Source organism: Coregonus lavaretus (assembly GCF_964263955.1).
Source record: "Coregonus lavaretus genome assembly, chromosome: 9".
NCBI lineage: Eukaryota > Metazoa > Chordata > Actinopteri > Salmoniformes > Salmonidae > Coregonus > Coregonus lavaretus.
In genome coordinates this window covers 29,057,025-29,071,083 of record NC_139996.1, presented here as the reverse complement: position 1 = coordinate 29,071,083, position 14,059 = coordinate 29,057,025, and the positions used below count along the sequence as shown (strand labels likewise).

The 14,059-nt window shown below is 43.5% G+C and overlaps 1 protein-coding gene across 1 annotated transcript in view; it reads left to right on the top strand.

The window, feature by feature from the left end:
• Window positions 1-429: 429 nt before the first annotated feature.
• Window positions 430-14,059, top strand: part of LOC311134484 (semaphorin-4B-like) — a 66,713-nt gene continuing 53,083 nt past the window's right edge. Inside the window, exon 1 of the mRNA XM_084168171.1 lies at window positions 430-647. The gene's annotated coding sequence lies outside the window, so the exon portion shown is untranslated. The remainder of the gene's footprint in view (window positions 648-14,059) is intronic.

Here is a 14,059-nt window from a genome sequence, read left to right as displayed (position 1 = left end):
GACTTTTCTTAATAGTAGGCCTCATTTGGTGTGAAATATTGAACTGTCAGGGGACTTAGCACTATATAGCTTAGTCAAATTACAATTACATAGATACGTATATGTAGCAAGTCAAATACAAAGGGACCTTTTGATTGAATCAAACAGGCTTATGTTTTTTCCTCTTCAACCCACTTCTTAATGGTTCCACTGTTTAGAGTGGTAATTCTAGTTAAGCCCGATTCATGCATCAGATAGAAACAGAAATCAAACTGTTCTGTGGGTGTATCCTGTCCTCCTCTCTTTCTTCTCCCACTTCTGTAGAATCAGTATATCAGAGCCCCCTCCGCTTCCTCCCTCTCTCTCTCCCTCCCTCTCTGGCAGCAGTGTGGGAGGGGAGGGGCTATAGTGGAGAGTGGCCAGAGGAGAGGCAGGCTGTACTATGACAGCGTGTCAGACTGTTAGAGAGAGAGAGAGAGAAGGCAGACACAGACACAGAGCAGGCAGCAGGAGCCCTTTAACTACTGCTACTCTAACTGCGCTACATGGATAATCTACTCGCTGTTCTATTACCCATTCCCTGAAGGACATTTCTCTCTGAGTCACCCTAAAAGGAACCTTTTCTTAATCTGAAGATCATTTTGGCACAGAGCTGTGCTGGAAAGAGAGTAAGTACAACCCACTAATACAGAGGCAGCCCTATATTCATTAAGAGTGCTGAGCGTTGCCTCAGTTAATCATTGATGTTTCTACTGGGGTTTTGGTTACCTTATGAAATGGACACTGCTGTCATTCTCCTGCCTCTCTCTGCATTATGGGCTACTTGATGTGTCCTTCTCTCTCTCTCTCTCTCTCTCTCTCTCTCTCTCTCTCTCTCTCTCTCTCTCTCTTTCTCTCTCTCTCTCTCTCTCTCTCTCTCTCTCTCTCTCTCTTACACAGGGCTAGAGTGGGTGTGTGCTGCTGACAGTATTTGTTTTAAATAACAAGGTGATAGCAGGGCAGAGGGGTCGTTAAAGAGCTTCTTCTTCTTGTTCTTCTTGTTCTTCTTCTTCTTCTTCTTCTTCTTCTTCTTCTTCTTCTTCTTCTTCTTCTTCTTCTTCTTCTTCTTCTTCTTCTTCTTCTTCTTCTATAGGCTTGGGTGTGTTTATCCTAGGTCCTCCTGCCTAAAGAGATGTTGGTGTTGAACTCTTTTTTATTTTAATATATTTTTATTTTATTTTTCAAACACAGCTATTTACCTGGGTGTGTTCACATTAAAGGCCTGTTGGCCTGTGCGTCAGTGTCCATAGTAAGGCAGTGGTTTTTCTAGTGGAGCTGACGGCTCAGTCTCTCCAGCTCAGAGAGCGTGTGACAGGGAATGGGGCCTCTCTCTACAGATAGGAGTGAGCGATTGTGGCAGCCAGTGCACTCACATCCTTTCCCAGCACTGGAACTTTCCGTGAACTCTGTGGCATGTGGTAAAGTTGGCTTTGTAAATGAAGGGAATGAACAAACAAAAAACGACATCAGGTCTCATTTGAGAGTGTGTTGGTGTGATTATGCCTTTCCTCCCTTAGTGGTTGAGAGCTGTGCTGTGCAGCAGGACTGTTGTGGTGGTTGGGGTTGTGATGTGAGCCAGTCAGGTGTTTTTGCTGTGGGTCTTGCAGGGCATCTTTAGGCCAGAGGCTGCAGGTGTTACTGTGTGAATCTCAAACCTCCCACCCTCACTCTGCTGGCAGCACAGTCTTGACATAATGCCTGCCAATGTGTTAGGTGTGTTCATTATTACAGAAATGGAAACTGAATGTATTCTATGAAGAAGTAAACAAGCCAACCTTTGTTACACTGTGTGCCTTTCTTTGGAGAGGGAGGATTTCCCAACCACTTACCAGTATGTGTAGTTCATTCTGGGGCAGGCTTTATGTTACTAGAGCACATTGGTCAGTGCCTACTTTTTTGTCACAATATGGTGTCAATATCAACCTATTCGGCACTACATAGCATAGATACAGTATCACTGGAGTGCAATATGAACCACTATGGAATGTGAAGTATCTCTCAGAGGCCAGTTCATTTTAGCCTGGGGGTGTAGTCCAGTTATGTGTCTGGACAGCTGGACATAGGATAGCCATCCCAAACATGGACATGCTATAGGAGACATAACAAAAACAGAAACTGTAGAACTACAGTAGAGATATTCAAGCTTTTTACAACAAACAGTCAAAGGGAGTTCCTCTCAGAATGAGAGGACATAACAGTTAATATATTATTTAAACAGAGTGAATTCTGTTTCCTAGTTCATTTGGAAACGTGTCGATTTCCCTGACTGATGCAGATTTGCTAGCAGAAGAAAAGCCTGCCTGTACTGATGACCTTGTCCTGGTGTTTTCTTTTGGTCTGATCCGTAAAGACAACAGCTGGCAACAGCATTCTGGGTACAGAAGCCTTGACAATGAGCTGCCTGTATGACACTGTCACAAAGAGTTTGGCTCGTTGGTAAAGGACGGTGCCTGTTATATCAATACCTCAAATCCACACACTAGCTACTCACTTCTAGCATCCCATGGGGAGATGGACATCTCATTGTTTGATATTCTATATACTGTTAATGGATGGATTCTATACCCTTGGATATGAACTGTAGCCTAAATTGAGGTTTATATAGTGTTATTCTCAATGCCATGAGTACAGAGTAAATATCTAGGTTGGATATTGTGCTTTGGCAATAACGTTAATTGATAATGTAAGGCCTAAAGTAAATATTATTTCATGGCTGTTTTTAGCTACAGCCACTACATCCAGAATACCCAGCTCTCCCTCTGCACAGTGGAAGGCCTTTTTTGATTTGCTGTTCCAGCAGCTGAGAGGGGCACAAAGCAAAGAAAGAAAAACAGTGCTTCTGTGCACTGAAGCTTCGCAATGTGAGCGCAATGGACAACCTGTTACAGATTAGTGATTGGGCTCAGAGAAACAAGAAAATAAGAAATACATCATACTGTAGGATCTTTGCACAGCACAACCCTCCCTGGCCCCGCTCTAGCACAACCCTCCCTGGCCCCGCTCTAGCACAACCCTCCCTAGCCCCGCTCTAGCACAACCCTCCCTAGCCCCGCTCTAGCACAACCCTCCCTAGCCCCACCTCTAGCACAACCCTCCCTAGCCCCACCTCTAGCACAACCCTCCATGGCCCCGCTCTAGCACAACCCTCCCTGGCCCCACCTCTAGCACAACCCTCCCTAGCCCCACCTCTAGCACAACCCTCCATGGCCCCGCTCTAGCACAACCCTCCCTGGCCCCACCTCTAGCACAACCCTCCCTGGCCCCACCTCTAGCACAACCCTCCCTAGCCCCACCTCTAGCACAACCCTCCCTGGCCCCGCTCTAGCACAACCCTCCCTGTCCCCGCTCTAGCACAACCCTCCCTAGCCCCACCTCTAGCACAACCCTCCCTGGCCCCGCTCTAGCACAACCCTCCCTAGCCCCACCTCTAGCACAACCCTCCCTGGCCCCACCTCTAGCACAACCCTCCCTAGCCCCACCTCTAGCACAACCCTCCATGGCCCCGCTCTAGCACAACCCTCCCTAGCCCCACCTCTAGCACAACCCTCCCTGGCCCCACCTCTAGCACAACCCTCCCTAGCCCCACCTCTAGCACATGCTTCCAATCACACTCACCATAATCCCAGGGGTCTTTTCTCAGCATTAATCTGATTCCTCTTCATCTGTTGGCTTAGGCACAGTGACTCAGTACCTGTCTGAGTGTGTGTGTGTGTTCATGTATGCATGTGTACGCACTTGCTTGCACGTGTGTGAAATGGATCATGCAATTCGTTCTGGTCGTAAAAACAAGGAATGTAAATACACTTCAAACCTCCCTCAACCCATCCCCCTCGCAACAGCCATGAGCTTAGTTAAATGAGGAATCATATTAAGTAATGTGAGTGATCTGAAACACTGTCTCTCTGAGGAACCATCCACCATTATTACGTTTGACAGTTGAGCCGACACACTTATTCAGAGCAACTAGGGTTAAGTGCCTTGCTCAAGGGCACATCGACAGATGTTTCACCTAGTCGGTTTGGGGATTCAAACCAACGACCTTTCAGTTATTGACCCAACGCTCTTAACCGCTAGGCTACCTGCCTACCTATTATGGTGACTGACTGCTACTTGATGGTTGTCAACCCCAGCTTGGACTGAGGTGCTATAATAAATGCAAGGGTCTTAATGTGAGAGAGCTATTCAGTTCTGCTGTGGCGATGGTGGATGGATTGCATGAGTGAGAGAGGGGTTAATAGCAGGAAGAGGGGGATGGGATGTGGAGTGGCCAGCCACTTGTAACCTGAAGGTTAAACATGGGCCTTCAGGGAGTGCTGTTGCTGTGTACTTACTGATGGGAACTCTGCAAATAGGCTTTCAGGGAGCTCAGCTAGCAGTCTCCAGTGTTGTCCCAGTCCAGAGCAGAGCAGTCACCGTGGCAATGTGGGAAATGGCTGTGGACATGGATCCTAGCCAGAACCCTGTGTTAGCTTGACTGTCTCAGAGAGCCTCAGATCTGTCTTTTAACCAGTATGAGAAGTGCACAGAAACACCCCACATGTGTACTACGAAGTACCTCAGGCTTCCACCTTATTTTAACTGTAACGTTACAATTGCCAGTGGAATAGTTTTGAGAAGACATATGGTATATGTTTACACGTGGGTCAGCGTTTCTCATGTGTCCATGTGAGAATGGCAAAATTGTATTTTCAGGGCACACTGTCCGTCACCCTGGGGTTCACACCTGTTCTTCTTCCATGTCTGTGTTTTAAGCATTATACCGTTCTATTTTACAGTGGTGAGTTGGAGAATGTGAGCGTCTGTACCTCTCTAACTAATGCTCGACCTGGAGGGGAGCTAAATGTGTGACCTGCGTACTCCAAATGTGTCTATATGAAGTGTTTGTCACTGTGAGATGTGTTGGTGTGCTCCTCTCTGACACCAGTGTGAGAGCTCCTGTATGTGATGAATGAAATCAGCCTTGGCCAATGGCAGCCTCCCCCTCCCCTCCCCTGCTGCAGTGATTTGATCATGATCTCCCAGCATTCCAGGTTTTGCCCTTTACGCCACTAATGGCGCTGCTGACCCTCCCAGACATTCCAACTGCAGACCACTGATCATAGAAGGCTTTTAATTGTTTTTCTACTAAAAACAAGTAATAGGCCTAGTTTTTTGTTATAAAATGTTCTTTATCAATTACCCAATTATGTGAAGGCTAACTGAACATTTAGCCTAGGCCTAGCTGAGAAGTCACATGTTCATTACTGTGTTGTTGGATGATTCTGTCCTCCTCTAACCTACCAAGTGTCTAATGGGGAATGTTGGTCACATGTTATCCAGTCAGGAATCCCTGCTGATAGTTAGTAGTGGGAGGCGTGCACAGAGGAGAACAGGGAGGAGAGATGCTGGTATTTGGCCATTTCATGCGTAGCTGGAATCCACAACCGAAGGAGTGAGTGAGGGGAGTATGCTGGCTTTATCCCCCTAGTTCACTTCTCCATGGCTGTGTGCAGTCATGAAAGAAGACCTGCGCTGCTCTCTGCCTCGCTTCTCGTCTCGCTGTATGAGCATGACGCACACCAGAGCTGTAACATTTTACAACCCCTCGCCGAAAGTCAAAGGCTCTGCCAGCTCTGCCTTTCTTATGCTAATGCAGGCGAGCCCTCACTGTAGTTAGCCTTGTGTTAGGTTAGCACATGACAGCTCATGTCATGACCCACTTAGCAAAACTTTTCACAGAGCAGCATTTTCCTTCATAAAATATAGGCCTACCGAACTGTTTTACACACTCCTTTTACAGCGTGATCATTTAACAACATGATAACATACTGTACTGTTATTTTTATCTACACTGCACAGTCTGTACTTAGCACTACAGATATGGAATATGAGGAGTGAGGTGAACTGGATGACTGATAGTAGACAGTGGCAGTCTAAAAGCCTCTTATGGAAACACTGTAATGCAGGCAGGCAGTGCAGGTGTTTGAGGTGAGAGACACAGTAGGCACAGTCCAGTCTGAATAATTAATGGAAATGGATCGAAAATGTGATATATGAAGAGCTAGGGCAAGGCATCCGGTGGCTTTTTTAAAGATGCTAACATCTTATCCCGGTGCTTTCTCGTGGTGTGACTGACTGCAGGGTTCAGATAACTGTCCTTCCCTCTCTTTACCCTGGCACCTGTCCACTCAACTGTCTGCCTGGCTACTCAGCTCTGGGCAGCCTGGGAGGGAGACAGTTACAGATTTGCTGCTGATGCTGCCTGGGGTCCAGCAGGGCTTTCAGACATCTGGGGGAATGGAGCTGCTTAACATGCAGGTAGCAGCTCACTAGAAGGAACTAACGCTTTTGATGCATTGATGCTCATTTTCCCCACTGCTGCCAGCATGGTCGGTGGGACAGAGGAACAGAAAGAGGGCTGCTGGTTAATTGGTTCAGGTCATATAGATATTTTCATGCTGTCCATCTACACAGCTCTGCTTTAGTCTGTAAAAGACTGCTCCTCATGCTCCTGAATTAATAAAGTAGGGAAAGGGACCTTCTTGTGCTTTATTTGGAGGATGCTGTATTATTTATTGCGATGGGGTTGCCCAAAAGAAAGAGCTACTCTGTGTGTTTGCTTTTGTACTGAACAACAAAGCAGTAGAGCCTAGTTTTTCAAGTTACAGTTCACCCTGAAGTTGCACGGTATTTTGGGAGATTACCTTATATGGCTCCTGAGAGATATGTTATGCTCATTGTCTGAATGATGTCTTCTTCAAATGACTGTCTTCCTGCTGTTCTCTCTAATCAGTTTACTCTAGATCCAGGCAAAAAGAAAACCTTTGGTTTGTTCAGACCCAGCTCTAAGGTCAAGCAAGCTCTTTACAACCTGATAGTCGTCTAGTCTACCCAGCTGCATTTAGTCTACCTCATAGATTAACCTACAAAATGTCTCAGATAATAAAATAGGTTATCATTGTTCCAGTTCTGCACATCATCTTCTGTGTATATTGGAAATGTATGGCTACACACCTTCCTTCTTCATATTTCTAGACTGACACTAAATCAGCATCTGTCTTTCTCTGCTCATGTCTGGAAAGGAGATTGCATCAGAGGGCTTGACCTGTTGTATGACATGCCCTGACCCCTATGTTTTGAAAGTAGGTGAAGATGGCTGAGGAAATTCTATGTGGGCTTGGCTCTAATATGGTATTGAAGAGGCTCAGCTTTCCTGTAACAGATCATTTCACTGCCATCTCTCCATGACATCAGCTCTCACCTCCATGCCTGCAGCCGCAGGGCCCTTCACAGACCTGAGCTGTATGGACGTGTCAGGACTCTGATTGGATCTCACACGCATCATCCACTGCACTGTATGGCTGAGCCCTTCACTGCAAACAAAGGCCACAGGAACTTCAAGGGTCCTTTTGAAGTTCACTTCACTCTGTACTACATTAACCAACAATCCTCTGCAGAGCCAGTGAAAGCGAATTGAAAGCTAACTCCCACTAGCAAAAATGTGATATAAAGTTGATCAACTTATGCATTTTAATGCACGTTATGTATGTATCTTTGCTTGGAGTTAATGAAAAGCAGAAATGTAATTTCTACCCTTTTTCTCAGACATTAAGTTTCATTTGCACTGTACTACTTCAGAGTGCTAGTTAACCGCACCATGTCACATAAGAGATCTGTCTGTATGTACCTACAATCAGCTGCACTGAACAGTGTCATCTGATAGGCTGTTAATCCCCTTATTATGCTTGTCTGGTTAAATAGAGCGGGCAGTCAGTCAGCCTTACTTTAACTTATCTAGCCCAGCACAACTTTTTACTGAGAAATATGAAGAAAACAGGTTCAGGGGAAAACTTCATAGAACAAGCCCTCCAATATGAAGAGGTCATTTTGGAGATGATCGTCAATTAGACCAGAAATTATACATTTTAGTATTAAAGGTGCAATATGCAGAAATTGCTCCGCCATTTCCTGGTTGCAAAAATTCTAATAGTTCGCCTAATTTCATTTTGTGACAAAACAAGCAATAGAGAATCATTGTACCATCTAAACCACCGTGAAATATCTAAATAAACAAAAACATTGTATTTGCAGCTGTTTGAAGCTGGTTTACAAAACCGAAAGTAAAAGAAGCAAAAACTAAACTTAAGAACAGGAAGCATAGAAATAGCGCACATAGAACAGATCTACCACTTCTTAGACCTGCTTTCAATGAGAATGACAGATCTATAACTCACATTTCTATGTGAATTTGGTCGGATTGCCCAAAAAGTTATATATGGCAGCTCTAAACAGAAGTTACAGTGTTACGCTTTAGCGTTCCATGGCTATCAGGTTGACACTCGGAGAGTGCAGAGGCAGCAGCTATTCTTCCTGGGGTCCACAAAAAACACAAAACTTGACAAGTAACAAAACACTAAGACACTGATAGACAAGGACAGTCACACACATTTTAAATACAACAATACACAAACAATAATAATAATAATACAAACAATACAACAACAACAAAAAGAATGTGTGTGTTAGAGTGTCTAGGTTGATTGGGTGCCACTGATTGGAATGTACCCTAAATATCTGTGTTCTAAAGGATTGATGACATGGCTGGGATGACTGGGATTCCAATGCCTTGGTGACTCTTTAGGAATAAGTAGCAGGCTATCGATCACTCCGACTTTAAGTCACTGCAAGTGACACGCCACAAAAAAAAAAGGTCTGTCTGCTAGATAAAGCTAGATAAAGACAACCAGAGGGCTTTGGTTGGTACTTGGTATCATCCCCCACTCATTTCAAGGCTAAGAGACAAGAAGAGGAACTTGAGGAACCACAGGCATCAGCAAGTCAGTGTCTGCTGCTGCTGTTGCCCCAGGATCAGTAGCACTTGATTTACATATCTCTGTAAAACAGATTTTGTTAACCTGATTGGCAAAAGAATATCAGATAGGCAATCTTTTCACTGTAACAGGGTTTAGAATTCCACCTCAAAATGTTTGGGGAGCATTTTCTCCCGTCTGCAGCCCAGAGAGAAGGCTCTTATCACACAGAGCACAGCCTGACTACAAAGGTAGAGCAGAGCAGTCTGCATGTTAAGGCAACCTCTGCATTCAGTTTGAACTGGGAGACCTATGATATTTAGTATTACTGCCGTAATGATCATTATGCCATTTCTGCAGTATGCAAATGCACTAAACGGATGCTCAGATTAAGGTTTACTACAGTACAAACCAGTGTTGGGGAGTAGTGAACTACATGTAGTTCAACTAGTAATTCAACGACATTTTGCTGTAGTTTGGTGGTAGTTGAACGAAATTCTAATCTTGGTGGTTCTTTCAGTAGTTAATTACTTTTTTGCCATGTAACGGTGTAGCTAACTACTGGAACTACACACTACTTTATTTGCAAAAGATAAGAAAATATGGGTGAAGTAGGCGAGAATGTCCTTTTATTCTTTTGCATCAGACCTGCCTAATTCTCACTTGAAACATAGTTTGTGTTTAATAGGCTAAATTACACATTCTGTTAACACCTGACCCCAGAGACATCTATTATTGCAATTTTTCCGTCTATGACATTTCAGATTTAGATATAATCATTTTTCACAAAGAAGCTTGGATGTAGTGTACTACTTTTTCAAAGTAAACTATATTTTTCTGAAGGGTAGCTTTAGAGTAGCTTAACTTATTATTGTGTGAAGTAATTGGTAGTTTGGTAAACTACGATTTCAGAGTAGCTTCCACAACACTGGTACAAACCCTGCATTGAAATATCAATTTACAATCTTCCCATATCAAATAAGAGCAGCTTACATACAAACTGGTGCATGGAAGAGGTAGACCACAGGCAAGCCTGTAGGATGAACGTCATGGTCACAGTCAAATAGTGAGCAGCTATGAAGTACATGAAAGAGGGAAAACGTTAATGTCACCCCCCAGTTGGCTGTTATCGCCATCAGTTTTGAATGTATGTATTTATTGCTTGCAGATTTTTTCTCCTGTTTCTGGTACTCTACTGAGGCCAGTTTTATGACTACTTCGTATGCATAATCTCCTCTTGCTCCTCTCAGACATGTAGGATAAATAATCAATGTTATCCTCTAGGTCAGTGTTTCCCAACCAGGGGTACTAGGACCCCTGGGAGTACTTGTCCTATCCACAGGGGGTACTTGAAAAGACTCATGAGACCATATGCCTACTGGTAGAATGCACATGAAGGGGTACTTCAGGGGTACTCCTGGCAGACCAAAATTCAGCTGTTGGTACAGTAAACGAAAAAGGTTGGGAACCACTGCTCTAGGTCATATTATGCATAATGCATTTAGAGTTGTAGCCCGTTTCTCTGTTCTTCATACAGTAAGCTATGTGTAAACGTGTGCAGGGTTTGCTATGAGCTGGCCACAAGTAGCCTATTAGATGTTAAGGTAGAACAATACACACACACAGATAACAATGTAGGAGGAGTGCCCTGTCATTGATAGACTCCTGTCCCTGTACAGACATTTACTGAGACACGGCATTAATAGGAGATGTGTTGGGCTCAGTGATTGATATTGAGTGAAGGTGATGTGCAGTGCTGCTGACCAGAGCTCAGCATAGAGAAGAGATTGGGAAGAGGGAGAGTGATGGGCAAGGGGAGGGTAAGGGCTTTCGGACCTGCTCTCTGAGGGACCCTGGGGTGCAGGCATCTGTCAGTAACAGGCCATGGGTGGAGGGGGAGGGGATGGACGAGGAGAAGGAGATGTGGTTGACTATGGGGGCTGTGTGTCAGTGTGTAGGAGCAGTGACTCTGAGCCCTTTATCGGCCCTACACAGTGATGGATGGATGGATGGATGGGCTGAGCACACTGCCCTGCACTGGCCAGCGCTCAGAGCATCTGTCTAAGCCTCTAAGCTATTGGAATGCGTGCAACCTTTCTCTATGGACATCCAGAGGGGACAACCACACACCATTGTTTACAGCAGTTCAAGAATTCAGACCATCTTAAACGATTTTCAATCTGAATACATTTTCCAGCTGGTTGAATCAAGTTGGTGATTTCAAATAGAGATTCAAATAGAGCACTGGGGCGTGCACCCTTATTCACTCACATTCTGAAATAGCCTAGTCTGCTTGTTTCTCACATGTTTTTCTATGTGTTATATTTGCAAAGCTTTTACCTCATAGTTTTCTCCTAGTCTCAAGGGAGTTTTGTTAAAGAATCATTTAAATGTCTTCATGTTATCTATGCACTATTGATTGTTTGTGTGACCATTCAATGACAAATTAAACAACTGAACGAAATGTTAATGAAAGCACTTAGGCTATGTATTCGTAAAACCTGATGTGTTAGTCATTTATAAGGCATACATCCACAGTGTACTTTTGAACTAACAATAATAGGCCCTTTCCATTAAAAAACAATCTACCACATGCAGACAGAACTGAAGCAAAACAGAAACTAGATAGAGATACAAAGTCATGCAGATTGTAACAAGCTTATCAGTGCTTAGCGTATCAGGGTCAATATTGCCCCAGCAGTAAATGCACAAAGAAGGATACAGTGAGATAATTCCAAACAATTGGAAACATTTAGAGCGGGAGCAGTTTGGACTGCTCTGACCTACTTTCAGCAGCCATGACTTTTACAGCTCCTCACCTGTGTCTCACAGACGTTGTGACCCCTCATAAACAGAGCACGGCTTGATATCTTAAACAGCTCGCTGACAGTGGGCTCGAGAACTATTCTGCAGTAGCACATTTCAGAGTGGATTGTATAGTTAAATGGATGCCATTCTGTACTGTTTTCCTAATGGAAATCCAAATAGTACCCAACATCTGTATTTGCTTATTTATATTTTCTGGAATTTTTCTTTCATATGCTCCAATATGTGACATTCAAGCTCAAATGGTCCAGGAGGTGTTTAAGCGTGCCGGCAGCCTGCCAGGCTGGTGTGACTGTAATCATATGAGGGTCTCCTTTAGGCTGTAATGAAGACAGCAGCCCCCCTGTGAGTCATCCTGCAGGCTCCCTGTCTGTATGTGTAATGGAAAAGACTGCACATCATCCCACTGTCAGGGCTGCATGTGCATCTCATTACTGGGTGTCCACATAATTAGATAGTCAGGATCTGTCTCCATTCAGCACACACAAAACCCTGCTCCAAGGGCAAGTCAATAATAGAGTGAGAGGGGAGAGAAGGGAGGACTGCCTGGGTTGAGCGTATACCCACCCCAGCACTTAGCATACAGTACTGTATCTCCTGATTGTCCCAACAGTACTTGTGCAACACATTTGGGATGATATGCATGTAGAGCAGCCCTGTGCAATTGCATGTGGAGCAGCCCTGTGTGTGCTGGGAGCCAGGAGGCTCAACAGATCCTCTGTGATGGAAGTGTTATGACTTCTCTAACAGCTGTTGATAATGATGTACAGTGGGTATCATAAGTATTCACCTCCCCTTTGATTTTTTCACATTTTGTTGCGTTACAAAGTGGGATTGAAATAGATTGAATTGTGATTTGGTGTCATTGATCTACACAATATACTCCATAATGTCAAAGTGAATAGAAAATTCTCAACATTTTTACAGAATAATTAAATAACAAAAATATAGTTGTTGCATAAGTATTCAGCCCTTTTGTTAAGGAAAGCCTAAAATAGTTCAGGAGTAAAATTTGGCTTAACAAATCACATAATAAGTTACATGGACTCTATGTGAAATAATAGGGGTTGACATGGTTTTTGAATGACTGCCCCGACCTCTGTCCCCCATACATACAACATCTGTAAGATCCCTCAGTCAAGTATTGAATTTCAAGCACAGATTCAACTACAAAGACCAGGGAGCATTTCGAAAGCCTCATGGAGAAGGGCAGTGATTGGTAGATGGGTAACAATAACAAATCAGACATTGAATATCTCTTTAAGCATGGTCAAGTTAATATTTCTGCTGAGGTTGATGTATTAAATCACCTAGACACATCAAAGATACAGTCGTCCTTCTAAACTGACCTGTAGGACAGGAAGGAAACTGCTCAGGGATGTCACAATGACCATTAGTGATTTTAAAACAGCTACAGAGTTGAATGGTTGTGATGGGAGAAAACTGAGGATGAATCAAGAACATTGTAGTGACTCCACAATAATGACCTAAATGACAGAGTGAAAAGAATAAAATAAATATACAGAATAAAAATATTCTAAAGTAATAGTGAGGAAAAAAACATGGCAAAGAAATATACTTTTTGGCCTAAATGCAAATCCTTATGTTTGGGGCAAATCCAACACAACACATCACTGAGTAACTGCCTCCTTATTTTCAAGCATGGTGGTGGCTGCATCATGGTATGGGTATGCTTGACATCGGCAAAGACTGTGGAGTTCTTCAGGATAAAAAGAAACGGGATGGAGCTAAGCAAAATCCTAGAGGAAAACCTGCTTCAGTCTGCTTTACATGAGACACTAGGAACTAATTCAACTTTCAGCATGACAATAAATAAAATAAAATTGTATTTGTCACATGCTTCGTAAACAACAGGTGTAGACTAACAGTTAAATGCTTACTTACGGGCCCTTCTAAAAAACAAACAAAACAAACAATTACAGAAATAGTAGAAAATAAAAACAATAATAATAATAACATAACGAATAAATATAATATATATTTTTTAAAGTAATGAATACACAATGAGTAACGATAACTTGGCTATATACACTGGTTACCAGTACCGAGTTGATGTGCAGGGATACGAGGTAGATACAGTGCATTCGAAAAATATTCAGACCCCTTGACTTTTTCCACATTTTGTTACGTTTCAGCCTTATTCTAAAATTGATTAAATAGTTTTTTTCCCTCATCAATCTACACACAATACCCCATAATGACAAAGCAGGTTTTTACTTTGTTGAAGCACCTTTTGCAGCGATTACAGCATTGAGTCTTCTTGGGTATTATGACGCTACAAGCTTGGCACACCTGTATTTGGGGAGTTTCTCCCATTCTTCTCTGCAGATCCTCTCATGCTCTGTCAGGTTGGATGGGGAGCGTCGCTGCACAACTATTTTCAGGTCTCTCCAGAGATGTTCGAT